This window comes from Rhinatrema bivittatum, chromosome 11 (assembly GCF_901001135.1).
Source record: "Rhinatrema bivittatum chromosome 11, aRhiBiv1.1, whole genome shotgun sequence".
Taxonomy (NCBI): Eukaryota; Metazoa; Chordata; class Amphibia; order Gymnophiona; family Rhinatrematidae; genus Rhinatrema; species Rhinatrema bivittatum.
In genome coordinates this window covers 87,520,988-87,547,989 of record NC_042625.1, presented here as the reverse complement: position 1 = coordinate 87,547,989, position 27,002 = coordinate 87,520,988, and the positions used below count along the sequence as shown (strand labels likewise).

At 43.8% G+C, this 27,002-nt stretch overlaps 1 protein-coding gene across 6 annotated transcripts in view; it reads right to left on the bottom strand.

The window, feature by feature from the left end:
- Nucleotides 1-27,002, bottom strand: part of AHDC1 (AT-hook DNA binding motif containing 1) — a 145,859-nt gene that overhangs the window by 71,965 nt on the left and 46,892 nt on the right. Inside the window, exon 3 of one of the 6 annotated variants that reach the window (XR_003859138.1) lies at nt 13,522-14,032. The exons of the other annotated variants lie outside the window; for them this stretch is intronic. The gene's annotated coding sequence lies outside the window, so the exon portion shown is untranslated. The remainder of the gene's footprint in view (nt 1-13,521; nt 14,033-27,002) is intronic. 6 annotated transcript variants of the gene reach the window in all.

The following is a 27,002-nucleotide window of genomic DNA, read 5'->3' as shown; positions in this document are numbered from 1 at the left end:
TTAACAGCCTGGACCAAAATGACAGGGCAGACTGGGTGGGCCAACTGGTCTTTGTCTGCTGTCATCTACTATGTTACTGCTTTGGAGACAGTAGGTGGCTGGCACATGCTTGCACAGTCCATGATGCTTTTGGATACCAATCTGTGGAGAACCAAAGCATCCTCTCTTGAAGCAGTCTGGCACCTTTCATCAAAACTAACTTCACAAACTTTTCAAATTTTAAATCTCTATCAAATGAACACATTTTTGCACAAAAAAAGCACGGCATTTGATAATAAATTAGCCTTATTAGCATATACCTGTGAAAGTATTCTAGCTAGCAAAAAGACAAACAGCTTGTTGCAGTCCAGTTATTAGATTAACTGTGTAAGAAATAGAAGCTGCAAAGGAACCTAGGAGTATTTAAAGACGTGACATCGATTCAGAACAAAAAAGTTCTTCATCTTACAGTGGCGATTGTATTTATTTACATCCATACTGAAAACAATAAAGGAAGAGGTGAGAAAAAGAGGGTGAAAGAGGGACAGAAAACGAGAAACATTTTTAATAAAGAGAGAAAGATTTGTTATGACTGACAACAAATTTAACTCTGAAAGTTTACTCACAAATTGGCAATATGACTAAACGTTCTAGGAAATGTGTTGCATTTTCATCTCATATTCCAAACTATCAGCAGTCAAAAGATAATTTGATAGGTCAGTGAGACAAGGTCCTATTTCTGTTTTAGCGCCTTCCTTTTTTATTGATACCTCAACAATGGCTGCTGAAGAAAGAAGACATTCTTCTAAGAAAACACTCATAATGGTACTGGTCAAAACCTCACAAAACCTCCTGGCAGTAGTTCAAAAGAAGCCCAAATTCTGGACAGGAACGTACACTTCAAAACAGTCATTTTAGTTTCTGGAACCTCTCAGGATTAGGAAGAAGTCTAATACAGCCTTCTACAAGAGGACAGTTCTTGGGAGAGGAGGTATCACAAGTAGACGTTTCACATGTAGGATGTCCTTTGGTCTCTAAAATGTAGCAGGCATGGATCTCTCTTATTTGCAGCGTCTGTGATCACCACAATGGATTGTCTACTTTTCTAGGACACAACCATTTTGTTACAATGCAAGGGCTCTGCAACCAAACTAAGGGTCTGCAAGACAGAGAGCAAAGGACGGACTGCTGGAGGGATAACACAGCTAAGAAATCGTAGTCCATGTGCGAAAGAATTTATCTGGTAGTCAGAACACCTGAATCCTAATCCTAGGTCTTTATTAGTGTTTTCATGTACACTCAAGAGGTAAATTTTAAGATCCGCGCATGGGTGCACATGTGCGTGCGTTTGCCGGCTCGAGTGCGTAAGTGGGGGGAGGGGGGATTTTAGTAGATAGGTAATTGCGTTGGCGCACATTTCCCCAAGTTCATTCCCAGTTCAGGAGAGGACTTCCTAAACCCCCTAGCTAAGTTGCCTCCCTTTTACCCTATTAGCCCCGACCCTTAAAACCCATTGACTAGCCTAGTTTTTATTTTATTACGTACACGCCACCCATAGCAGAAGTAAAGTTACCCAGTTTGCGCGTAAATACTTATGCGCAGACTTCATGGAACAGAGCCGGCCCGCCCCTGACTCACCCATGCCCCGCCCACATTCCGCCCCCTTTTTTGAACTTTTTACTTTGCACGTGTACCAGGAAATCCGCGCCACGTGTGCTAGGCCGAGTCACATGTGTTTCTTCCAGCGCGGCTTTGCTGCACGTGGCACTTTTTAAAATCCTCCAGTTAATCTGGTTCGGAAAAATTATTCACTCTAGAATCTTTCTGTTCACACAAAGAAGGAGTTCACACAGCAAGTTCCACGTTACTCTTGGAGTAACTAATCCTACCTAGGGTGATTAAATAATTTCTGCATTAGCTGGATTAAATGCAAATGGAATTTTGGTAGGATTTAGCTTAAATATAGATAGAAAAACATTGTGACTGGAACTGGGAGCAAAAAGACAATTCATTTAGAACTGAATGTTTTTCTAAAGTAGGCAGGAGTGGAAATGTTTTGTGTATGAAAATACTATCTGAGTGATCATAGGCAAGCAAGCTTGAAACCCTGAAACTCAATTCACCCAGTTGCATTTGCTCGTTCACACATATCAAAATGTGCAAACACAATGAAAAAGCAGTAAACCCCTTCCTCTCCGAAGGTGGACGCATGCATGCTGTTGAAATGCCATCGTTACTGTATGTAGCATTTTGAGAACCTTCATAAGTATAAAGGGATATTATAAAACTTCATTAATCACTATTTTTTTTTTTTTAATTATGCTTTGTTTCTTAGGTTTAAAGTCCATATCTCCTGAAGCCAAACTACTGCCATGTGTGCTGCAGAGGAGGCAATGTGGCACAATGCCCTCTGACAGCTTCAGCCTGCCAGGGCTTGAATTTGAAGGCAACAATTAGCTAAAAGCAAAATTTAGATCATTTGGTATTCGGTAGGCTAGCCGGTATTTGCCAGTTCCACTTTTTGCAGTTGCACAAAGCTGCAAGAGGAGATAAAGGATGATGTTTGAATATCAGTTTGCTTGTAAGTGTGTGTGTGGGGGGGGGGGGGATTGGCGGACAGGGAAAAAGGGGCAAGAAGGAAGAAACTGCAGCCCATATCATCAAGAAAAATAACTAGCGAACGTAGCTATGGGTGGTCCCTTCATCTTTTGGCCAGGCAGTGTAGAAACACCAGCGAGTATGTGTAAAGTTGCTTCTTTCATGAGATAACTCACCTTTGCTCTGCCTTTGATGCTTGGCACACTATGACAAGATTAGGAATGGAATTATATGTTATAGACTAATACGGCTCTTCCCAGGCCAACGTCAAAACTGCTAAACTAGTAATAAACCCTGCTCTTTGTACAGAAAGGAAGAGGTGGTAACTAAGATACGGTTGGTTAACAAAGCGAGCAATGCATTGCAAGATGATGTTAATGTCATGGAGGGTAGACAGCCCAGCACCGCTCTTATGGTGGCTGGGTAATGCTCTAGGCCTGGATATCCCAACTCTTTCCCACTCCGCTGGCCGTGTGACACATTCCTCACAGCCACAGTCAAACTTTGTTCTCAACGTTTTTTCTATTTTATTCTGAAGAGAGCCATTCTGAAGACCCAAAAGGAGAGTCATATGTGGCTTTTAAATCCCAAGTTAAGAATCACTTGATTGGAAAGCAGAAACGGGGCAAGAAACTAAGGATAAAAGACCCAACCATGCAGTGTGAGAGCAGGAGGAGTCAGGTCTCAGAACAAACTTGCCACCCTAACTACAACTTCTCCTCAACTTCCAGTAAATTGTTTATATTCCGCTTTCAGGCATTTCAGAGCGGATTATATTCAGGTACCGTAGGTATTACCCTACTACTAGAGGGTTTACAATCTAAACTTGTACCTGAGGTAACGGAGGGTGACGTGACTTGCCCAGTGTGAATGGCCATTTTGGATTACTATCTAAAGCGGAATTTGGGAAACAGATTAAAAAATGTATAACCCTATGGAGGGCAGGGAAGGAGACCTTTTGGGCTTCACATCATCATCATCATCAAGCTGAGTCTCGCAGGACTTTTCAAACCCAAGAGCAAACTAAAACAGAAATTGAAGATTTTTTTTCCTGGCCCCCTATGCCCAATTAGCAGGGCTTGAGGTCTGCTGGCCAAATTACTTTACCTCCCTTATGGTGGCCCAGCTGACAGTTTATCTGCTCTGGAAAAGTCACCCTGCTGAGAGCCTCTATAAAACACAAAGGGGAGGAGGGATAGAAAGCAACAAGCGGCAGCAGGTAAAGCAGTTCCTGGTAACTTAAAAAACCTTTGCTAGCCACAGCTACAGGAAGAAGGGCAGAAAAAACGCAAGAAAGTGATACAGCAGAGGCTCAGAAATCAGAAGTCTCTTCAACACTACAGATGATAAATCAGACAGAGAAGGAAACCCCAACAATGGCACAAAACATAACTTTAATCAGCCCAAATCAAGGCAGGAAAGATCAGAAGACTGCATATTAGTTAACGCCCACCATCTGCAAACTTGCCCTCTAACCAATCGTCCCCTATTCTGAGCAAAGCCTGCAACCTATTATTCAACCTACTTATTTCAGAAACCATTCCCTTGAAACCGAGAAACTATCACTTCCAAATTGGTCAGTTAGCCTCTCTGCACGCCCTACTGGCAAACAGTCCCTTCCATACCCAAATGAAAAACGCTAACTAATGCATCGCTGGCCGGCTAAGCCCCAGTACAGTAACCGCTTACAATTATAAGGGTCTTTAATCAGAATGGAGGGAACATCATCAAGGTACGAGGTGCCCATGCCCCGAAGCCAGGCTGACAGGCCTCCGAGGTCAGGAGCACAACTAACCAAAACCAATCCGTGCCTGTGCAAGGGAACCAATGGGCCTCCCTCACCTTCCATGCTATCCTGGTAAGGAAGGCCTTCTGTAGCTCGCTACTGATCTAATTCTGAAATGCCACCTCTTCTCCCCCACTAAACTCTGCATGCCTCGTGTCTTCAGACACACAGAGTCCGTTTGGGACACAATTTCTCTCCCAGTCTGAGAGTTCAATTCTAAAGTAGTCTGAGCCGTTCCCACCTTTTATTAAGAACCAAATCAGCAACAACTGAATAGGTCCTAAGCCCTTAAGAACACCTGAAACAACTGCGTTTTGTTTTTTTTAACCTGCTAACGTATAACTAATAAAGCTGAAATCAAAACCAGGAATGGTTCAATCTGCTACACAGTGCAAATCTTAAAAGAGATCTGTTTTATTAAGAATAAACTCTGTAATCATCTATTTTACATTCAGGTACTGTAGGTGTTTCCCTATCCCCAGAGGGCTTACACAATCTTAAAGGTGAATTTTAGAAGCCCAGTGCATACATTAATTAGGGGATGCATGAATAAGTCGGGCTTGCGCACGCCGAGTGGATTTTAAAAGCTGCCCAGATGCGCGCAGTGCACACATTTCCAAAATTTTCAAAAAAAGGGGCGGGCCATGGACCAGAGATGTGCGCATAAATACTTGCGCACTCCAGTGTGCGCGGAGGTCCCCTGCCGTGTAACCTTACTTCTGCTACGGCTGACACGTAAGTTAAAAACATAAAACGGATCAAGCCATTTCCAAGAGGTTTAAAGGGACTGGAGTCACTGGAGGGAGTGTAGGCTATCAAATCGGGGGGGGGGGGGGGGGGGGTGTGGAGGAACTGGAAAACTGGGAATGGCGTGGGCGCGCACTCCTTTTAAAATTCCCTGATTTACGTAGCATGCATGCACCCATTTAAAATACGGCGTGCATCTGCACGCAACCAGACTATTTTAAAACACGCCTGCATAGGTTATAAAGGGGCTGTGGGCATGGGTTGATGGACGCTCACAAGTGTGTGCCCGGGTGTCAATATGAAAGTTACTGTCTAAGTTTGTACCTGAGGCAACAAAGGGTAAAGTGACTTGCCCATGGCCACAGGAAGCAGAAATGGGATTTGAACCCTACTTTTCTGGGTTCTAGCCTGCTGTTCTAACCACTGGGCTACTCCTCCAACACTGCAAATATGCAAACTGTTTTAAAAATATATTTTTTTATTTTTTGCTCTTTTGTAGCCTGATGCATGTAATTAATTCTAGTAGTACTGCAATAGGTAGGACTGGGCTGTTGATGTCACTGTGGTTCCATATATGGCACTGCAAGATGGTAGCTCCACATGTGCCACAGCAGGAGTCTCATGCCTGCTGCAATGTTAAAAGGCAAATTCCTCAGACCAGCAGTTCCATAGCTCAGGACACAGGTCCAATCTGGGTTTGAACTTGCTGCCTGCCAGAGCTGGCTGGGATCAGACATGCTGCAGAGAGGTGATGCGCTCAGTCCTGGGAAAGGAGAAAAGGCAGCAGTTGCTAACATGGCAGCCCTCGCCAGACAAAGCGAGGAGCTGAGGGATCATCTCACAAGGAGACATCCCTGCAGCCATCAGGGGCTATGAGGGTACCTGGAGCTGCAAAGTCATGCTGTCCAAGGTGGGAACGGAAGTCAAAATCCCATTGTACCACTATATTTAAAACATTTTTTTTAAAGTATGGTCTTTTATACATTCCTCAGCAGCTTCCTCCTGCTTGTTTGAGCTTCCAGCTCAAATTGAAACCTGCCTCTACCTGAACCATAGCACCATAAGGCCACCTTTACAACTCCTTGGAGATTTCCTCTGTTTTTTTACATCCCTTTCTCAACTCAGTCCAGCCATCAGTACTCAGCCAGGGGCCATAAGTTAGAGGTACCTCTGGAAGTCAGATAACATGGACCCAATGCCTGGTCTCTTAGGTGTCATGAGTGAACGATGACAGAGACGTCAGCCCAGGAATAGAACACAAGGCCCTGGCTCTCTCCTTTAAAAACATCAGCTTTACATGATCAAATGATTAAAGGATCAATTTGTATTACATTAGCAATAAGACCAATTGGCCCATCCAGTTTTTCCTGTCCACACTCTTAAGGATATATCCCAGTTGTATGTAGGATACTGCTCCTTATCCAAGACAGACAGTGTTTTCTATCATTCTGGGTAAATGAAAAAAAAACAAGACCCATACTTAATCCAGTGTCCCCACCCTCTTGAAATCAGCATCAGCTCCATTCCATATATTCCTCCCCCCCCCCCCCCCCGCCCAAACTTCCATATATTCAAATTTGGAAAATCTCTAGAGATTGGACATCTACATAAAATGACATGCCCTGATCTTTTAAAGAACCTCTGCATCCCCAGATTCCACATTCTTTGTTTTGGAGGGCACAGGGGTTGGGGTTTGCTTGTTTAACCCAAATATTTGAAGGCAGTAAAATAAAACTCTAAATGGAGAGAAGACTACACGTACCAAAAATGCATTTTAATGGTGCTTGGAGGTTCCACAAGAAATGTTTGCCTGTCCAGTTTTCTACATGGTGACCCTATCACACAATCCTACATATTGTTAGATGCAAATGAGCAGAATGTGTCTGTTTCACATCACTTTCCTTGCCACTGGCCAGTACTCTATCCCAAAAGGCTCCGGCTGAACAGAGGCCCAGACTGTGGAATTCAGGGGCTGTGCAGCTGTAACTCCTAAAGGCTTCACTTTGGGGGGGTGTTCCCTCTCTTTCTTCTTGCCACAATCACTGTGCTGTTTTTCACTTATGCTAGTGTTTGACCTATAGGAGAGGTGCTGCAGCATCTTACCAGTACAGTTGGGGCCTAGAGAGAAGGCTACAGATAACATGGTGGGGATGAGGAGAGAGAGCAGGATGCGCTAGTCTGCACACCTCCTGGTAGCTCAGGACAGCATGAAGAAACTGGAGGAAAAAGAAAAGATCCAGGGAGAGAGAAGCAAGGGGTGAAGAGAAAGGGAGAGAAAATGTATACTTGGTGCCCTCTCTGCTGCCAGGATTTGTATAAAAAGTCCTTTTCTCATATTTGCATTGAGCAGAGGTAACTACTAGACAAGTCTGGCTCTGAACAACCACAAGCCTTGTCCCTCATTCGATAAACCACTTCCCTCATCTCAGAGCCCAAAGAAGGAAGCCCCCAACAGCGAAAACGTTTTAACCTCCATCTCAGCCCTTGGCTGCTTCAACCAAGGATAGGAGGACACCTTCAGCACTACTGTTCAAAGGGTTTTATCAGACGCTGGCTTTAGCAGCTCTGCGCCGCCCCAGGACCATTCCTCAGACTAGGCTGGGCTGTCTGCAAAACCTAACGCTTCACCCTAGGGACTGAATCCAAATGACAGTGAAATGCTTTTAAAACCCCACCGCACGGTGACTCACTCATGAGCACTCAACACTCGTTTCCCAAGGCAAGCTCTGACAGAGGCACACAACAACAGATAACACAGGAGGCGCACAAACACAAGGTGCATGGAAAGAGCTGCATTCTTGACACTGTATGTTTCTTATTTAATGGAATTGGTTAGCTTGGCAAGAAAGCTCATCACAGCCTTTCGTCTTTCGAGTTTCCAGTTCAAAAGGCCAAAAGCCACTTCCTTCCACAGGTTTTTAAAAACTGGACAGTCGAGTTAGTTCAAAGTTTGTTTTTTTCCCTTTTGATTTTGGGCTTTTTTTTTTTTTTTTTACATGTCCTAAAGGCTAGAGGATGGGAATAAATAAAAAAGCTTGGGGGTAACCTGCACAGAGCAGCAGTTACTACCTTGGGAAGCTTGCTGGGCAGACTAGATGGACCATTTTGGTCTTTTTCTGCCATCATTACTATGATACCATAGTGGTCATGCTCACAATGAGATAATGCCTCAATACAGAGTAGGCTGTACCAAAAGCTGCCACTGGGGTGAAAGTGATATGCACGGGAAATGTAAAAAAAAATCTGAACCCTGAAAAGAGAGAGAGGAGCCAAGAATCAGTCACAGCAGGAGGGGGTGGGGAAGAAAAAACAGGCTCCAATTCTTTGAAACTACAGTTTGTTTGTTACAGGAGACAAGACTTCAAGTAGCTGCGAGTTAAACCCCAACCCAGCACGCTACTTTATTGCTAGAGATTCCTGCTGAAGGACACCGATGATAAACAGCGCTTTCGCACCAATCCTAATAGTGCCTCCTGCTGGGAAAGGCTAGGACTGAAGAAGCCGTAAGATTTCCCCCATGTGTCACACCCTTGCAACTCTGAAGCTTTCCGCCAGAAGTTTGCACCTTCCCAACACACATGTGTGCACTCGCCAGGAACATGCCTTTCTTTCCTGAACACTACCTGAAAACGGCAGGTGGTGCCTGGAGATCAGGTACCCTTTGCCTAAATTTAAAGCAGCACCTCAGCCTAGATAGGGACTAGGTAAAAACTATCCCTTCCCAGGGCCAGATTAAAGATGGCTCCACCCACAGACAGAGGACTCGGAAGGGGGGGGTTTGCTCCTCCTCCTGGAAATCAGAACAGCTGCAGTGGGAGCCCCGGTGTTCCAGCACCTTCTGAATTTGGCACCCGAGGCCCTGTTCCTTCCCATCAACGTTCTCCGTCCTGCAAGGTATAGCGCCATAACAACATTACACCCCCTTTTGCAGGGACAAAATACAATATAGGTTTCAGGATGGGTTCTGGATGATATTGTCCAGGTTGCATTCAAACACCATGTTGGGTCTATCCAGAAGTTTGGTATTCTGATAGATCCAGCTCGGATCAGCACCACTGAAGAAGCAAAGAGCTCCTGTCACATTAAAACATATGAAAGAAAAGTTAGTGACAAGTCATTTCTCTTGTAGTAGTGTACAGTGTTCTACACAGTCATAGCAACATGTCCTCCTAGCCAGCTCTTGGGATGATTACATTGCAGAGTTGCTGTAAGCCACAGTCCTTTGTTTGTGACATCACAATCTGACGTGCAACAAAATATCACTAACAGGTGAACTCCAGCCGAAGCTACTCTGATGAATTCTTCTGGACAGGCGGGTAGCAACCAACATGCTACATCTCTCCAGAAACCAATTGGGTCAATGGTGGCTGGACAGTAAAGAGACAGGAACCCATGCTGCCAGATGTTCAGGAACCATACTCACTAGCTTTGATAGCTGCTTAGATTATTACACAGCTTGGTGGGAAGACATAGGGCAATGAGGAAGAGGCCTTGATTTTGGGTTAAGTATGTGAACTTGTATACTCAACCCTCCAAGACAGCAGACAGCCAAAGAGGAAAACAGTAAATAAACAGACAGACTTGGATAATGAGCGATATCCTACAAGCAGTCCAGTTTCTACAGCTGGCAGCTAGGATAAACCTTCAACAGTGTAGACTAGTGTTTCCCAATCCTCTCCTGGAGGTACATCTATCCAGCTGGGTTTTCAAGATAATTAATATGCATGAAATAAATTTGCATACATTGGAGACCCAGTGTATGCAAACCTCCCTAATGCATTTTCATTGTGACAATCCTGAAAACCCAACTGGATAGGTATGCTTCCAGAATAGGACTGGGAAACACTGGCGTGGACCAGAATAATTGGGCAGAATGAGTGGTTCAATTGATATTTATCTGCTGTCATCTATTCTGATATAGGAAAAAGCTGCAGTTTATCTGTGGCAGTGTAAGAACCAATACTAGAAACAGTTAAGAATATAAAATGATAAACTGCATTAAAAAAAAACCCAAAACACCACCCTATGGATTTTTATGAGGTGGCAACAGCAATACAGTCCAAACCACAGGACTCAGCTCTGTAAGACCCAGGACACAAGCCAAAAATACTGCTTTGTTCTAGGTGCTGCTTCTTTTCTATTTTTTTTTTTTTTTCGTAATTTCATTTGGTTAATGGGATAAGGATACATTATTACAGTCTGCATGTCACTAAGAGCCTGTGTGAGTGCATGCTCATGGAAAACACTGGAAAGAACAGCAGGAAGAGGAGGAGGAAGGCTGCATCTGGACGAATCTGACCTTCCTTGAACCAGCAGAGAGTTCTGGCTGAGATCAGAGGGCCAGCCCCCTCCCCTCCCCTCCCCACCTTTGCTCTGGATCCTGTTTATCTGCTACAGCCAAAGAGCCCACACAGACCTTAATCTGCAGGGGGAGAATTTCACACTGCATTCCAGAGCACATTAACCAGGATCCCGGTGGATGAAGGGACCCAGACCCAAGGAGAAGAGGCTCTCCAGCTGGAGATAACCAAACATTTAACTGCATTCTGAAAAAAAAACCAATTATAAAATCTGAGTTATACAGCAGAAGTTCAGTGCTCTTCCCATACACAATCATGGACTGCTGAAAGGGGACAAACTCAGCAGCAGTATAGAAGAATCACTTTCTGAAGATGGCCCTGCCCTGTACTGAACAACAGCAAAATGGACCCAGTTAAATCCAAACACTGTGAATGGGACTTGAAAATCTAGAAGTCGCATGGCAGGCTGGCTAATGTGGTGGAATATGAGCACTTCTATATCTGCTTATAGGATTGTAAGGGGATGCCCGAGTATCATTCAGCCATTCTTAACCCAGCTATTTTTAATAAAATCAACTCTTGCAAAAGTGACAGTAACAGGATTGAATTATTACACAAAAAAAAAATGGCAGTATGTTTTCTTATGCTTCTACTTTTTTTTAGAAATGTCTGAGTCTTAAGATGTCAGCATCCAAAAACACGATATGATCCTCAGATCAGTGCTGCAGTTACCATACAGGAAGGATGCCACCTCCAACAGGGCAGCATGTTCACTGGTACTGCCATAAGGACAGCCTCCAACACACACACACACACGCGACATAAGACACAGCCCAGCCCGAATCTGGGAATGCAACCTAATCATAACCTACTTCAAAAAGGCATGGTGCTACTACAATGTGATACTTTACTATGGAAACACAGATTACAGAACTGTGGTTGGGAACCCACTAGTGGGTTATAGAAGACTTGCAGGATAATCTGGAAATTAAACAGCACTAGGAAAATCAGAAGATTAAAAAAAAAAAGAATAAAAAGTCAAGACAGCCAAGCTATAGCTATTATTTAAACCTAAAGTAAATCAGCAGCTTTTTATGCCACCATTTGAAAAATGTTAAGGGCTCTGATTTTGCAAACAAAGTCACACACGAGTCAGATAGAAAAACATTCATCATGGAAGAAAGAGGCATATGTGGTCTTCTTGCCAGCCTAGAGACGACAGCTCTGATACCATTAGAGACAAGATGAACAGAGTTAGGGGGGCAGGGAACCAGAGTGGACAGTGAGAAAAGGACATGCCCTTCGCAGCAGAGGCACCATACTACCGACAGAATAAGAGGTAGTGACAAATTCAATATCTGTTAGGGATGTTCATGCTCCAAATATTCAGTTTGGCTTATTCATTTATTTTGGGTTTGTTTGGGATTTTTTTTGTTTTATTTTTACTTGGTTTAAGTTTTTTTTTTTTTTTTTTTTGTTCATTTGCCAAACCCTGCAAAACATTAAACAAACCACCCTCCCCCCCCCCCCCCCCCACAAAAAAAAAAAAAAAAAAAAAAAAATCCCTGAACAAATTAAGAAAAAAAAAAAAGAAATGGGCCTCCAGTGGCCCTGGCTGGGCATTCCCAGGCCAGACACTGAGGCCTAAGCTCACCTCCAAGGCCTAGGACCAGGCCAAGCTCAGAGCCCTCCCCATGATTTACTGCTGGAGGGCTCCCACTTACCTCATTTCCCAGGTCCTGCTGGTAAAAGGGTAGAAGTGATGCCTAAGTCATTCCTGCCCAGCTCCTGCAACTTTAAAAATGCCACTGTCCACCTGGAGGATGGTGCTGAAGTGACTTACTTTTGGCACCTACACCAGCGCAGCCGCTGTCATTTTGATGTACAGCCATACATTTCTTTATATTGTGCATCAAAATGGTGCCGGCTGCACCAGAGGAATGCGCCAAAATGTCGTTTTGGTGTTGTCCTCTAGGTGGGCAGTGCCATTTTTAAAGCATTGGGAGCTGGGTAGAAATAACCAGGCCTCACTCCTGCTCCTTTACCAGCCAGACATAGGAATAGGAGTAAGTGGGAGCCAGGCTGGGAGCTCCCTAGCCCCAGCAGTGATATTCGGGGAGGTCACTAGCACCACCCATGACCTTGATGCTGGACCTGGCCCAGAAAGTTTTTAGGCCAGAAAAGGCCAGCCAGGGCCACCTGAGGCCTTGGTTTGTTTGTTGTTTTTTTTAATACTACAAATACAAAAATATTTTTTGCAGGATGCTATTAAGAGTTTGTTCTATTTGAAACAATTCTTTGCATTTTTAGCATTTGTTAGAAATGAATGCACATCCTTAGCCTCTGTAGCAATTCAATTGGTTGAACCTCCCAAAAGTGTTTTACATTCTGTACATGTGTCATCCCTCTTATTTCTCCTTGTACATGTCTAATGAATTATAAGTCCAAAGGAAAGATGTCTCATCTGGCTACACCCATCACAGGAAAACCCCTTTTCCCAGCCGGGAACCATCGCCAGTGCCTGAGCCTCTCCAGATAATGTAATCAAAACTGGCAAGAAGAATGACAGGCCCACAGGATGGTTTAACTCAGGCCATTTTTATATTGTTTCAAAAGGTAGGAAATCTATGTACCCAGGCGTACTTACACGCATAAAGACAGGCACATATGGGCATGAACCCGCATACATATACAAGCATTCTAGTAGGGGTACACATACAAACAGGAAAGACATGAGATCTCTTTCCAAACATTTCACCTGTAATTACTGAATGAGAAGCCTATGTTTGAAATGCTCTCAAAATCCATTTCATATGTTTGGGATACTTTCATAAATCAAACACTGTGCTGCCACACTGCTCCAACCTGCATACTACTTTTACTACATATGTGGCAACCAAAATTATATTATAGTGAAAAAAGGTCTATATTGGCACTCACTCACCTAGAGTGGTTTCCCTCACTAGAAGGAAAATACAATTTAACTGGGGTGGTTCAGTGTAGGAGTAGTAAAGAGAGGTTTGGGTTTTACTCCAGGGCGGAGCTGCAGATGTTGTGTTGCAGCTGTTTATCATCCCCAAGCACCATCAGTCCTCATGAATCTTTAGTTACCTTTTCACGCAGACAGGAGCTCACTGTTTCTGCTGTGCCATTTTTTCCTTGTTCATTGGAAAGTAGTTGGGATGTTCCCTTTTGGGATCGGTCTCCCATCTGATCTGATTCTGCTTGCATTTTTACTCTTTTAATGCATTTTTTGGAGAATTACCCGAGGGAATCCGGTTCCCCTTATTGCAGCAGACTGGGGTGTCCCTGTGTTCAAGGCTGGATCATGGGGTAGGAGAGACGTCCCTCTCCCTCGGAGGATAGACCTGACAAGTGACCCGATGCAGAGGAATTTCAGTTAGCTGCCTTTTGGATTATCTCCTCTGTCTTGAGGCAAGGAAGTTTTCTCTCTTCCTCTTGCTTGATTTTCCTCTTTTTGGGTTCAAAGACTATTTTTGTTCGACTAGGACCTGATGGTTTTTGGTACCCTGGACTGAGTAACCAAATCTTTGGGAGAGTAGTGTCTTTCACCTTGAAAGAAGCTGGAAGTGTGGAGGATTTCATCTGGAGGCGAGGATCCCTGCCAATAACATAAAGGGAAGGAAAGGGATGCAAAGTGGTGAGGCACAGTAACATGGACTTTGTTACTGCTACTCAGGTAAAATATAAGTGAGAGTAACCTGCTCATCTGAACTTCTTAAGGAGCTCAAGGATTTAAGAAGATTTTCAGAGATGTATTAAAAATGGGACTAAGTTCCTATTTATTTATTTACAGAAATTTCTATTCTGCCCTCTTACAAGAATTTCTGTTCTGGGCAGATTACAACAAGTTAAAAGGGTAAAACCACAAACAATAAAACCACATCCCAACAGTGCAATAATAATACAATGTCAAAATCTTCTAGCATTAAAAAAAAACAAAAATAAAAAAACAAAACACAGCACCCCAACACATTAAAAATTAAGAAAGAAACTAAGACTAAGTGGCTACTGCTTCTTTAAGTAGCGCCCTTTAAGAGGACCTTCCTACCTATACAGAATCGGGCTTGGAACTTGGGGGTTCAAATAGATTCCTCTCTGTCTCTCAGACCCTATTTCAGTTCCTTGATCCAGGAATCTTATTATAAATTATGCTTTGTGCAGTCTTTAAAGCCCCTCCTTGAGCAGGCAGATTTATGCCTAACACAGTCCATCATTCTGGCTGCACTTGACTATTGTAACATCCTTTTCCTGGGTCTTCGCCATGCTTACCTTAACACATTACAGTTAATACAGAACTCAACCCATAGATTAGTCCAGCAGCTATCTTTATGGGATCCTATTCCCCCTGCTCTTACTGCTCTGCATTGGCTGCCAGTTTCATGGCAGATCAAATTCAAGATATATGTAGGCCCCTCACTCAAAGGGTCTGTCAAAATGATACAGACTCCTAATTAGGTATAGGGCCACCTTGCTTTAATTGTAAACTTATTTAAATTATTTGCAGTTTTTTCTTACTTTTTTACTTTTTTTTAAAATGTCAAGCAAGATAATCACTCCTGGGCAATAGGTCACCGCTGTTTCTAGCACAGAAGTATCAAAAAGGTTACAGGAAGAACCATAATACTCATCTGTTGCCAAATTTTGGCAACAGATGAGTATTATGGTTCTTCCTGTAACCTTTTTGATACTTCTGTGCTAGAAACAGCGGTGACCTATTGCCCAGGAGTGATTATCTTGCTTGACATTTTAAAAAAAAGAAAAAACTGCAAATAATTTAAATAAGTTTACAATTAAAGCAAGGTGGCCCTATACCTAATTAGGAGTCTGTATCATTTTGACAGACCCTTTGAGTGAGGGGCCTACATATATTTGGCGAAATTAACATATATAAATTGACTACCAGTGTAACAGTTGTTTTTGGTTTTGTGGGTTCACATATAAATTACGCTGGATTACAGTGTGTGACAGGGTAGAGTTTTGTGATTGAGATCAAATTCAAGGCCATAAATTTGGTATTTACAGCACAGGCAAATTTGGTCCCACCCTCTATCAAGTGATCCATTCAATCATAACATCCAAAGTGCCCACTCCGCTCATGCACCCAACGTTTCTTGGAGATCCCTCCACTAAGAGAAGTAAGGCTTACATAATCCAGAAATAGGATGTTTAAAATAGCAGGAACAACCTGCCAGAGGATATCATGGCAGAAGAGGATCTGCTCCATTTCAGGAAAGTTCTCAAAACTTATTCTTCTTCACACTAGCATTCCATTCCTGGGCCTTTCCCTAGGGTGCAATGCAAACTAGGCATCTCTGATGACACTGACCAATTCCTGGTGTTTTATTTTGTGTGTGTAGGTATGGTATTGTTTGTTGATCTACGATTGTGTATGTAGAATTGTAATCCACCAAAAGTTGGGGATTGGTGGACTATAAATTGCTTAAATAAATCTTAATCTTCTATAAATAGAGAGAGTCTTCAGCGCTTTCCGAAATAGTCTGACAACGAACATAGTTCATTCCAGAGGACAAGGGCAATACAAAGAAAGGCCCAACAATTGGTCCCCTGTAAGCATGTGGCTCACACACCAGGAACCAATAATAGGTGTTGGCTTACAGACCTTAGTGCGCATGAAGGAATATACTCAAACACAAACTTTTTCAAATAAGCCAGACCATCACCATACAAGACACTGTGCACCATGATCGATACTTTAAAACTTTACTCGTTGCTCAACAGGAAGCCAAAGTAAATGAAATAAAATTGGTGAAATGTGGTCTCAAAGAGGGCATCCCATCATCCACACTGCAGCATTTAACAAAAGCTGTAAAGCCCTTAAGTGAGACTTTGGCAAACCAATATACAACTCATTACAACAGTCAATAACAGACAAACAAAAAAGACTAGACTACTGCTAAGGGATTGGGATTATATTCTAATCACCTACAGTGGGAAGAGATCTGGGAACAAAATTGGAAATGGAAAGGATGGTATTTTCTTCAGTCTGAGAAATCTGAGTATTTGGAGTAACTGGGAAGTGAAAGAATTCAAGTGTTAAAAAAGTGCTTCCAAGGAATTGAGAGACTTTGCTAAAAAAGTAAGTTCACAAGTTTATTAATCTTCCTACGGTCTTATTTATTGACTTTATTTGGAACTTGAATTGATGCTTTAAATATAAGGGATGTGCATTCATTACATCTATTTCAGTGGGTATTCAAGTACCTCACCAACTTTCTAGTACATGGGAAAGACAGATAGTAAGTATATACACACACACATCTGTATGCATGTATCTCATTAAAAATACATGCATAATATCCGTGTATGAAGGGGCGTGGGATGGATCCGTTTGCCGGCACCCAGGGGCACATAGGAATCAGAGAGGTGATGGAGCCTTTTTGCACACAGCCCTATTTACTCTCTCCCTTGGTGAAAGTCATTCTGAAAGAGGCTAAAAAGCTGTGACTTTATTCACTGAGGGGTTAACACATGGCATAAAGAAGGAAGATTATAAAAGACCACTCAGGTGCAAAAGCAGCCGAGAGTCACAAGGCATCAGGCATCCTCCTGACATTCAACATCCGAGGAGGGCGGAGGCAGCGGAGCCTGTGGTGGTAGAGAGGGAGCCAGAGGTAGGACAGGCTAAGCTATGCAGAGGGTCAGATGCACCCTCCCCACCTCTGTCATTCTCTCGGTTTTAATTGTGTTTTTCTGTCACTTCTGCCCCTCTTCCCCATGCTGTTAGAGCACTGCCAGTTCTGCTCGGTCAAACGTTAGCCGACTGCTCTCCACGGCACGGAAGCGATGTGCTATGCATAAAGCTGGCAGATGCACATCCGAGAGGCTGCCATTCCGCCTGGGGGTCCCTCGGGGTCACGGATTAGCATTCCGATCATTAATTGATTGTCGCTCTACCTGATGGCGCCCAGACGATTGGCCTTCCATTCAGCTCCTGCTGCAGGCACCCCTGCCAGCCACAAGCCACTCTCATACAAGGTCTTTTACTTACAGAGCTCAGGCAAAATCAGGGGGCACCCGGCAAGGATCAAGTAGGGTCCCCGTCAACACTTTACCTAGATCCACTACTTGATAGGTGGTGCGGCTACAAAAACAAAAACAAAAAAAGACAAAGCAAAACAAAAAGTTCTAGCCACTTCATGGTATTTCAAATGTACTTAAAAATCTATGAAGCTCACTCCCATCCCAATTACCAAGGAAAGCATGCAAAAGCATGGATTCAGGAATGCTTTCCGACATAGGTTTGGAGAAGGGGGTATCTGTGTGCCCCTGTGGAACGGATGGCTATGGGCAGTGATGTGTATAGGAGAGGTACCTGGAGGAAGACATGATTTTGGGTGGGTAGCAGATTGCGTGGGTGAGTGATTTGAGGAGGCATTTTGTGGGCATGGTTTTTTTCAGGGGTATGGTTGTGTATTTTTAGGTAGCGGATGTGGTTGTGAGAAAACGTGTGGGTGTTTATGTGGCGTGTCTGGGGGTTCGGTAGATATATATATATATACACACACACACACACACACACACACACACACACACACACACACCCCACACTCACTGTGTGTGTGTGTGGGGGGGGGGGGGGGGAGAGAACTTGTAAAGTGTTTTTGTTTTGTGTGGTATGTTGCTGTGACTTGAGAAGATGCATCATCTATTTTACCTATGTCTGGGGGGGGAGTGGGATGTAGGTATTGGAAGGTGTGTTTGAGGTGTAGAACATGCATGGGTGGGTGTAGGCATAGGGTGATGTATGTACGTTGGAAGCACCTTTTTGGTCATTGCTTTGCCAGTTGCTGCAGTTATTTTCCACATCTCTGCCCGTGTTGTGTTGTGGCAAATTGCTGGTTGGGGGAAGGGAGGGGGCAGCACTGCACAGCATAACAACAACTTCTAAAATCTTTCCACTGAAAACCAGGGATTCCTTTTGGAGGTTCGGTTCTCTGAAAAATACTGATCCGAGGTTTTTGGTTTTCAAACTTGTCTGAAATAATATATCGAGTTTCTTCCTCATGCCAAATTTGGTGAATTTTCATCCCATTTTTGGAGCATTATTATACCTATAGACAAATTGATGTCATCGATCCCTTTTACATTATTCTAATATGCTTGGTCATTTATTTTATTCATTCAGTTTTAGATTTTTCTGGTTCCTATACAATAGTTCAATCAATGGTCCTGGTGGTTTGCACCTTCCACTTCTAAAGAAAACATCTTGACTGTGCCTCTGAGGAATAATCAAGGACCTGCCATTCTTTTATAACCCTTCCCAGCCCTGGGCCTTGCCACATCTTTGTCCTGGAGTTCTTTTGACAGCAACTTTGTGCTCTTACTTGGGTGTCTGCTTTGAAATACAAAGGGATCTTCATTTTCAATTGTTATTGTATTTTTATTTTTTCCCAGGAATATATGACAAAACAAAAACAGGAGAAAATCAGTGTTAAAAAAGTGAATAGTTATTTTTTCAGATAAATAGGGTTTATTTTGATTGACAGAAGACAGGACAGTAAAACAATTAGACAAATTCTCCCACCCACCCCTTCAGTAGCATAGCCCTGCCTAGCCTGACCCTCTTTCTCCCTGCCCCTACAACAGCATTCAGCCTTAGGGTGGTGGTTTCCAGGCTCCTCTTCGCTCCTGCTTTGCTAGCACGCATGCCATGCTCTGCCCTTCTGCTTCTGGGAGGGGTCAGGGAGCTTGCTGGGAACTGGTTCTGATGGGGGGTGGGGAGGCAGCCGCTTCAAACGCCTCATTGGCAGCACCAGACAGAAGGCATATTGGTTGGTTGTGGGGGGGGGGGGGGGGGGGGTAGGACTTGAAATGTCACATCAGGAAGCACATTCATAGGTTGGGGAGGAGACGGGGTGGCCTAACTTTAAAACAAAGCACATGCTTTGGCCTGCACTGGCGTGCAAAGCTGGCAGGAGGCCTTGAAAACACTGGAGCTGCTCTTTAATCATCCTAAAATTAGGGTGAAAATCATTTTAGACCAAACGTCACCTTTGGAAAAAGCCAGGAATTGATGAGTGAAAATCAGTTTAAGCTGAAAATGAAGGACCCTGCAGAAAGAACAAACAGGAACAGCTGAATTTATCCTGTCATGGGAAGCAGTCACATTCACTTGGTCTGTGTTTTTGAAGGCAATTGGTTACACCAGAGCTTTAAGGATTTAGGGTTGGTACACAAGAACAAAGGGGTAAACACTTATCCAACCAAGCCAGCCCCTGCCTTTATCTGAAGTTCATTTTCTAAGGAATTCTGGAATATATGTTTAAGAACATAAGAAAATGCCATATTGGGTCAGACCAAGGGTCCATCAAGCCCAGCATCCCTTTTCCAACAGTGGCCAATCCAGGCCATAAGAACCTGGCAAGTACCCAAAGACTAAGTCTATTCCAGGTTACCGTTGCTAGTAATAGCAGTGGTTATGTTTTACTTAGCAGTTTCAGGGAGCAGGGGTAGAAACATTGAACACACATTGCTTTAAATGGAGTTTAGTTCCAGGCTATAAGGCAATAAAAGGTGACCATTGCAGGGGTATAAGACATCCTATAGCCATTACCTATTCCTACTGCAAGACACACACAAACACAAAAGACAGTCCCTGTTCTATGGAGCTTACAACCTAATCAAGACACACAGACAAGCAAAAAACAAGAGGCTCTGGGAACTTTGTTTACTTAGAAAGTGGTTAAAGTCAAGACGGCTATGGTCAGGGAGAAGCAGGGGTCAAGTTTTAAAAGCAGCCTCATAAAAGTCAGTTTTTCGGGAGCATAACATACCTGTTAAGGAAGGCTATGTCAGACACTGAATGTAGTATAGGGGAACATGCAGCATCTTCTATCTAGGATTATATATGCATGTCTGAAAGCCAGCTAACTGCACCTGTGCATGCTATGTCCCACTACCGGATACCTCTTGGGGTGTGCGGATTGGAGTCCAATATTTCTTGTGTGTGTATGTGCGCACGCGTGTGTCTGGGTTTGTCACAGACTGGTGAGCAAGTTAATCTCAGACTCCTTGACACGTGGAATAAAATCACGATCCCGTAATGGAATTCATCCGTCTTCCTGTCCAAAAAGAGAACAAACTCGGCACCGCGTGCCAGAATCGAGGAGAATAAAACATCAGGCCAGGCACTTACCAGGCTGGGACGGCAAAGAACAGCGAATCAGACAGTGGTCCAGTATGGGGGGGGCGGGGGGGGAGGGCAGAGGGGAGAATCTATCACATGCCGAGGGAAGCTCGGGTCTCAGTCCACAAAGAAAGGGGGAAAACCCATGGCAAATACTGCTGGCAACAATGAGATCCATGCTAACCAGCAGCAGTGCATTAATCAGAACCCTGCAACGGGTCGCTGCCTCAGTGTGCTCCTCCGCTGCAGGCCGTAACTCTTCTATAGTGCACGAAGTACTAGTGTGCAAACCTAGCAAGTGCTACCCCCCCTCTGACAAAAATCATGCTCTCCCCCACAATCCGAACACGATGCCAGAACGCAACCTAAAAGCTTCACCAGTATCTGGATTTAAAGCTGCATTTCAGCGCCGCTTACAAAGAGCTACCACACTGAAATGTTAAATCATGGATGTACAGTACTAGTTCACATCTCTCAGCATGCATATAACCAAGCTGTGCGCATATAATATGGTTTTCAGTATGCTATGACAAAAAGTAATATTCAATAGCTAAAATCTTTTAACACAGGTTATATATATATGTAGCACTGCCTTCCAACATTTAAATGATTTCTTTTGATATTAAATAGAATATACATTTATACTACCAGCTTTCAGTCATCATTTCTTAATGTGCTCAGCCTATCCTAAATCCCCTCATTTGCAGGAGAAGTGGACAAGCTGAGCTTATTTTCCAACTGCTCACCTTCCTAATTTGGTATTTCAGAGAAACATGACAGCAGGGGTAAAAAGGAGGCATATGGTCCATCCACCCAACTAAGTTTAGTCTCTACTTCCCATCACACCCTCAGAGAGCCCCTGCATTGATCCCTTGCTGTCCTGAATTCAGATACCGTTCTTGTCTCCACCACCTCCACTGGGAGGCCCTTCCATGCCTCCACCACCCTCTCTGTAAAGAAATATTTTTTTAAGATTACTCCTGAGTCTCCCCCCTTTCCACCCTCATCCCATGACCTCTTGTTCTAGAGCCTCAACTCCTGTGCATGGAAACCTTGGAGTTATTTAAATGTTTCCAGCATATCTCCCCTGTCGCGCCTTTCCTCTAAGGTGTACGGGTTTACAACTTTAAGCCTATCCCCATATTCTTTAGATGAAGACGACTGACCATTTTACTAGCCATCCTCTAGACTGGTTTATATCTTTGTGAAAGTGAGGTCTCCAGAACTGTACACAGTAATCCAAATGAGGTCTCACCAGGGACCTATATGGGGGGCACTATTACCTTTGTTTGATCATTCCCCTCCCTATGCAGCCAAACATCTTTCTGGCTTTTGCTGTCACTTTATCCAGCTGCTTGGCCATATGATGACCCCCAGATCCTGCTCTTCTTGCCAATACTGTATTGGCTTTTGCAGCCTAAATGCATTACTCTGCATTTGGTTTTTTTGCATGAAATCATATCTGCCAAGCCCTAGACCATTCCTTGAGCTTTGCTAGATCCCGCCTCATGATTTCCACACCTTCTTGGATATCTACCCTGTTGCAGATTTTGGTATCATCCGCAAAAGACAAACCTTTGACAATCCTACCGCTATGTCACTCTCAAAAATGCTGAAAAGAATCAGACCAAGGACCTATTCTTGATGCACACCACTAGTAACATCCCCCTCCCCAGACTAAACTCCATTTACCATTACCCTTTGTCACCTTCCACTCAACCAGTTTCTAACCCAGTCAGTTACTCTAGGTCCCATACCAATAGTCCTCAATTTGTTTATAAGTCACCTGTGCAGAACCATGTCAAAGGCCTTACTGAAATCCAAATAGCACCAAATATAGTGCTCTCTCCTTGGTCCAACTCTCTGGTCATTCAAATAAACTGATCACATTTGTTCAAAAAGATATACTTCTGGTAAAACCATGCTGCCTGGGTCTTGCAACCCATTGGATTCCAGAAACTGCACTATCCTCTGTTTTAGAAGGAATTCCATTAATTTGCTCACCACAAAAGTAAGACAAACCTGCCTGTAGTTCCCAGCCTCCTCCTTACTTCCATTTGGATGAATAGGAACCACATCTGCCCATCTCCAGTCCAATCCATCACAATGACAAGCTGCCAACTAACTATGTCAATGCAAGTGGACCAAAGGCAGCTGATAAACCTTAAAATATAACATTGCTCTCACTTCAAAGTTCTTCTGGTTATCACCAGTCTCCTGCACCACGTTTAAGAATAAGACTAAGTTTTTTGATTGTAAAGCTCGTTGCTGAATTATGGTTCATTGTAAACAGAGGTGATGTTCTGAAAGTGCCACGATATATAAAAAATCTCTAAATACATAAGAGTCATTTTAACAAGTTGGGAGAGGAAAGCAACTATGCATCTACCACTTCTAGTGAGTGATTGGGCAATGGAAGACATCTTAATCCAACAATGATGACAAAAAAATAAAATACATTGGGGGGGGGGGGGTTTGTTTGTTTTTGTTTTGTTTTGGGTTTTTTTTTTAATATAAATTGGCCTAGTGGTACCTCCTCTTTCCATTTTCTTCCAGCTTCATCAGAACTAGTGCTGAGCAGCAACAGTCCTGAGGTCAGGAGCTATGCATATCCTGTATCATGGGCTCTAAATTCCACCACCAGATACCACCTTACATTAATGGCCATGACTCCCTCTCCCTTCCTCCCAGAGACTGTAGTGCAGTCTTTGCAACATCCCAGCTCCCAAAGAATTTAGCCAGGGTCCTTCTGCATGGCAGCACCACTAAGCTGAGTTGGCTCTCTTTTTAATCAAGCAAGTTAGCCCTGACATCTTTAAGTTCACTCTTGAATGCAGGAGATTAAAAAAAATAAAAAAGAATGACCAATCTATAAATAATTAAAGATGCATGACCGGTCAGTAATTAAGGATGAAGCTTTGGCGACTGGCATTACATCACTTCACCTGAACGTTACCCTGTATCCTCTTTGGAAAGAGACGTCAACAGGTGAGCTGAACCCAGAACATGGCCAGACTGGCCCACTCCCCTGGGGCCTGCTGGAACTGAGGCAAACAGCTCCCAAAAGCTACTGCAGAAAGGTTTAGAATGTATCAGGCTGTAAAGATCTTTTGCCTATTACTTAGTTGTTTTACTTCCATGACAGAAATAAAGCTATCACAATGCTTTACCAGAAGTGGTCCGGCTATAAAGGTGGCTGTGGCCATGTGCTTGAATAACCCCTTCTCTCTGAGATAACTAACCTCCTGTTTATACATAAAAAAAGGGTGTTCCTGCTATACAGTAGTGACTAGGGATGCAAAGCAGAAAGCTAACCAGTATATAAAATTTGGTCCATCTCCATAATTAGCTAATGGGCAGTATTCTGAGGGAGTCCTGCCACAGCTCACTTCAGTGCTGCCTCCAGGCTGGCTGTGCAGTTCCCCTGCTCACCTTCATGTTGGGGCAAGCTGGGTAACTACTGGTCAGCCCAGAGCCATGCGCGCACAGGCCTGTCAGCATGTCCAGGGGTGGGCTGCCTTTAGTCTTATTTAAATGGATAACTTTTTAAAATATTTACATCCTTAGTAACGACTTATCTGAAACTGCTTTATACAAAAACTACATAAGATTTATTCAATACTGGACCTCGTTTTATGTACTTGGGTGAAGGGATGTAAGGTTGCGTTGACCATGTCAAAATCCAAGTCTGTGAATTCCAGGTTTACACATTATGGGGGTAATTTTCAAAAGGATTTGCGTGCATAGACCCCAGTTTTATGCGCATAAGAGTCCTTTAAGAATTTACTCAGGGGAGTTGTGCGTGTACAACAGGGGTTCCCAACCTGTCCTGGGAACCCCCCAGCCATTGAGGTTTTCAAGATATCCACAATGAACATGCATGAGAGAATTTGCATGTTATGGAGAAAGTACATGCAAATTCTATCTCCTGCATATTCATTGTGGATATCCTGAAAACCCGGCTGGCTGGGGGGTTCCCAGGACAGGGTTGGGAACCACTGGTGTAAGAGTACATGCAAAAAGCAATTTCACATTTTATATGCACTACAAAGAGATATTGGGGGGGGGAGGGGGGGGTCACACATTCCCTGTACACTTGCAGTTTTTGGAAAGTGTGGGTGTAAATACACACTCATAAAATAACGCCCGCTCCCAAGAAGGGGCAACTTTGCTCATGCACGTCAGCACAGGTTCCATGCACTCATAAAATAACGCCCGCTCCCAAGAAGGGGCAACTTTGCTCATGCACGTCAGCACAGGTTCCATGCACTCATAAAATAACGCCCGCTCCCAAGAAGGGACAACTTTGCTCATGCACGTCAGCACAGGTTCCATGCACTCATAAAATAACGCCCGCTCCCAAGAAGGGACAACTTTGCTCATGCACTTCAGCACAGGTTCCATGCACTCATAAAATAACGCCCGCTCCCAAGAAGGGACAACTTTGCTCATGCACTTCAGCACAGGTTCCATGCACTCATAAAATAACGCCCGCTCCCAAGAAGGGACAACTTTGCTCATGCACGTCAGCACAGGTTCCATGCACTCATAAAATAACGCCCGCTCCCAAGAAGGGGCAACTTTGCTCATGCACTTCAGCACAGGTTCCATGCACTCATAAAATAACGCCCGCTCCCAAGAAGGGGCAACTTTGCTCATGCACGTCAGCACAGGTTCCATGCACTCATAAAATAACGCCCGCTCCCAAGAAGGGACAACTTTGCTCATGCACGTCAGCACAGGTTCCATACACTCATAAAATAACGCCCGCTCCCAAGAAGGGACAACTTTGCTCATGCACTTCAGCACAGGTTCCATGCACTCATAAAATAACGCCCGCTCCCAAGAAGGGGCAACTTTGCTCATGCACTTCAGCACAGGTTCCATGCACTCATAAAATAACGCCCGCTCCCAAGAAGGGGCAACTTTGCTCATGCACGTCAGCACAGGTTCCATGCACTCATAAAATAACGCCCGCTCCCAAGAAGGGACAACTTTGCTCATGCACTTCAGCACAGGTTCCATGCACTCATAAAATAACGCCCGCTCCCAAGAAGGGGCAACTTTGCTCATGCACGTCAGCACAGGTTCCATGCACTCATAAAATAACGCCCGCTCCCAAGAAGGGGCAACTTTGCTCATGCACTTCAGCACAGGTTCCATGCACTCATAAAATAACGCCCGCTCCCAAGAAGGGACAACTTTGCTCATGCACGTCAGCACAGGTTCCATGCACTCATAAAATAACGCCCGCTCCCAAGAAGGGGCAACTTTGCTCATGCACTTCAGCACAGGTTCCATGCACTCATAAAATAACGCCCGCTCCCAAGAAGGGACAACTTTGCTCATGCACTTCAGCACAGGTTCCATGCACACCCACACACTGCAAATAAAATCCTCTTTGAAAATTTGGGCTAAATAAAGTCTGTGGGTAAAACGTACCTGTAGACTTTTGCCTATGCAGGCCATTTGAAAATTGCCCTCTTCAGGTTTATTTTGGACATCTGAACGATTCCTTTAGGTAACTAAAAACCCATTAGGACTCTTAACCCTAGACTTAACGACAATCATTTTAGCATAATATACTCGGATGTTTCCAGTTTTGATAGGAATCTGCGCAATTCAAGTGAATGTTTATTTTGCCATGTTGGGGAGGGGAGGGGATATAAGCCACAGTACATAGCGTATTTTCCAGCTGGAGATCCAGGACATGATCCAGGACAGTTAACATTACAGTTTATGTTTGCCATGCCCATTGTTAAGTCTGAATCATCTTCTCTTTGGCAATGGCTAAAATTAACTTGTCCAGGCAATGGTCGTTCTTAAACACAAAGAGCTGGAGGTCTCTATCTAGGAACAAACATGCTAGTTATCAATCTAAATGCAGAAGCCAAGAATTCAATGGACATGGAAAGGAGATGACCTTTACAAGAGATAAGCTGTAGTAATGGGATGCTGTCGGGGAAATTGTACCCATTCTGTATGGAGATGGAGGATTACTACAAGAAAAAAAGAAAAGTTGTAATTTTCTTCTTCCATAGCTCCTGTAGCATAAGGTAAAAGAACAGAAAGACCTTATCAGCATACATTTTATTATAGCTGCATTTTGGCAAAGCGCCATACTGAAGGTTATATGGTGACATCCCAGGTCCTGAGGGGTTAATACTAGGACCGGGGGGGGGGGGGGGGGGGGGGAAGTGATCTAGAGGTTACAGCCTTGAGCTATGGGCGAGGGAGCCCTGAGGTATGAATTCAGTTCTCTCCCCCTCCCATAGGCTCTCTGTAACCCAAAATTTCTCTACTACCTTGTGTCTTTGGGAGCCAGATTAAACACACACATTTATCTTACGTTGGCTTTTATCAGACAGCAAACAAAAAAAACAAAAACCAGACAAAAAACTGTTCAGCTGTACTTTTTTTT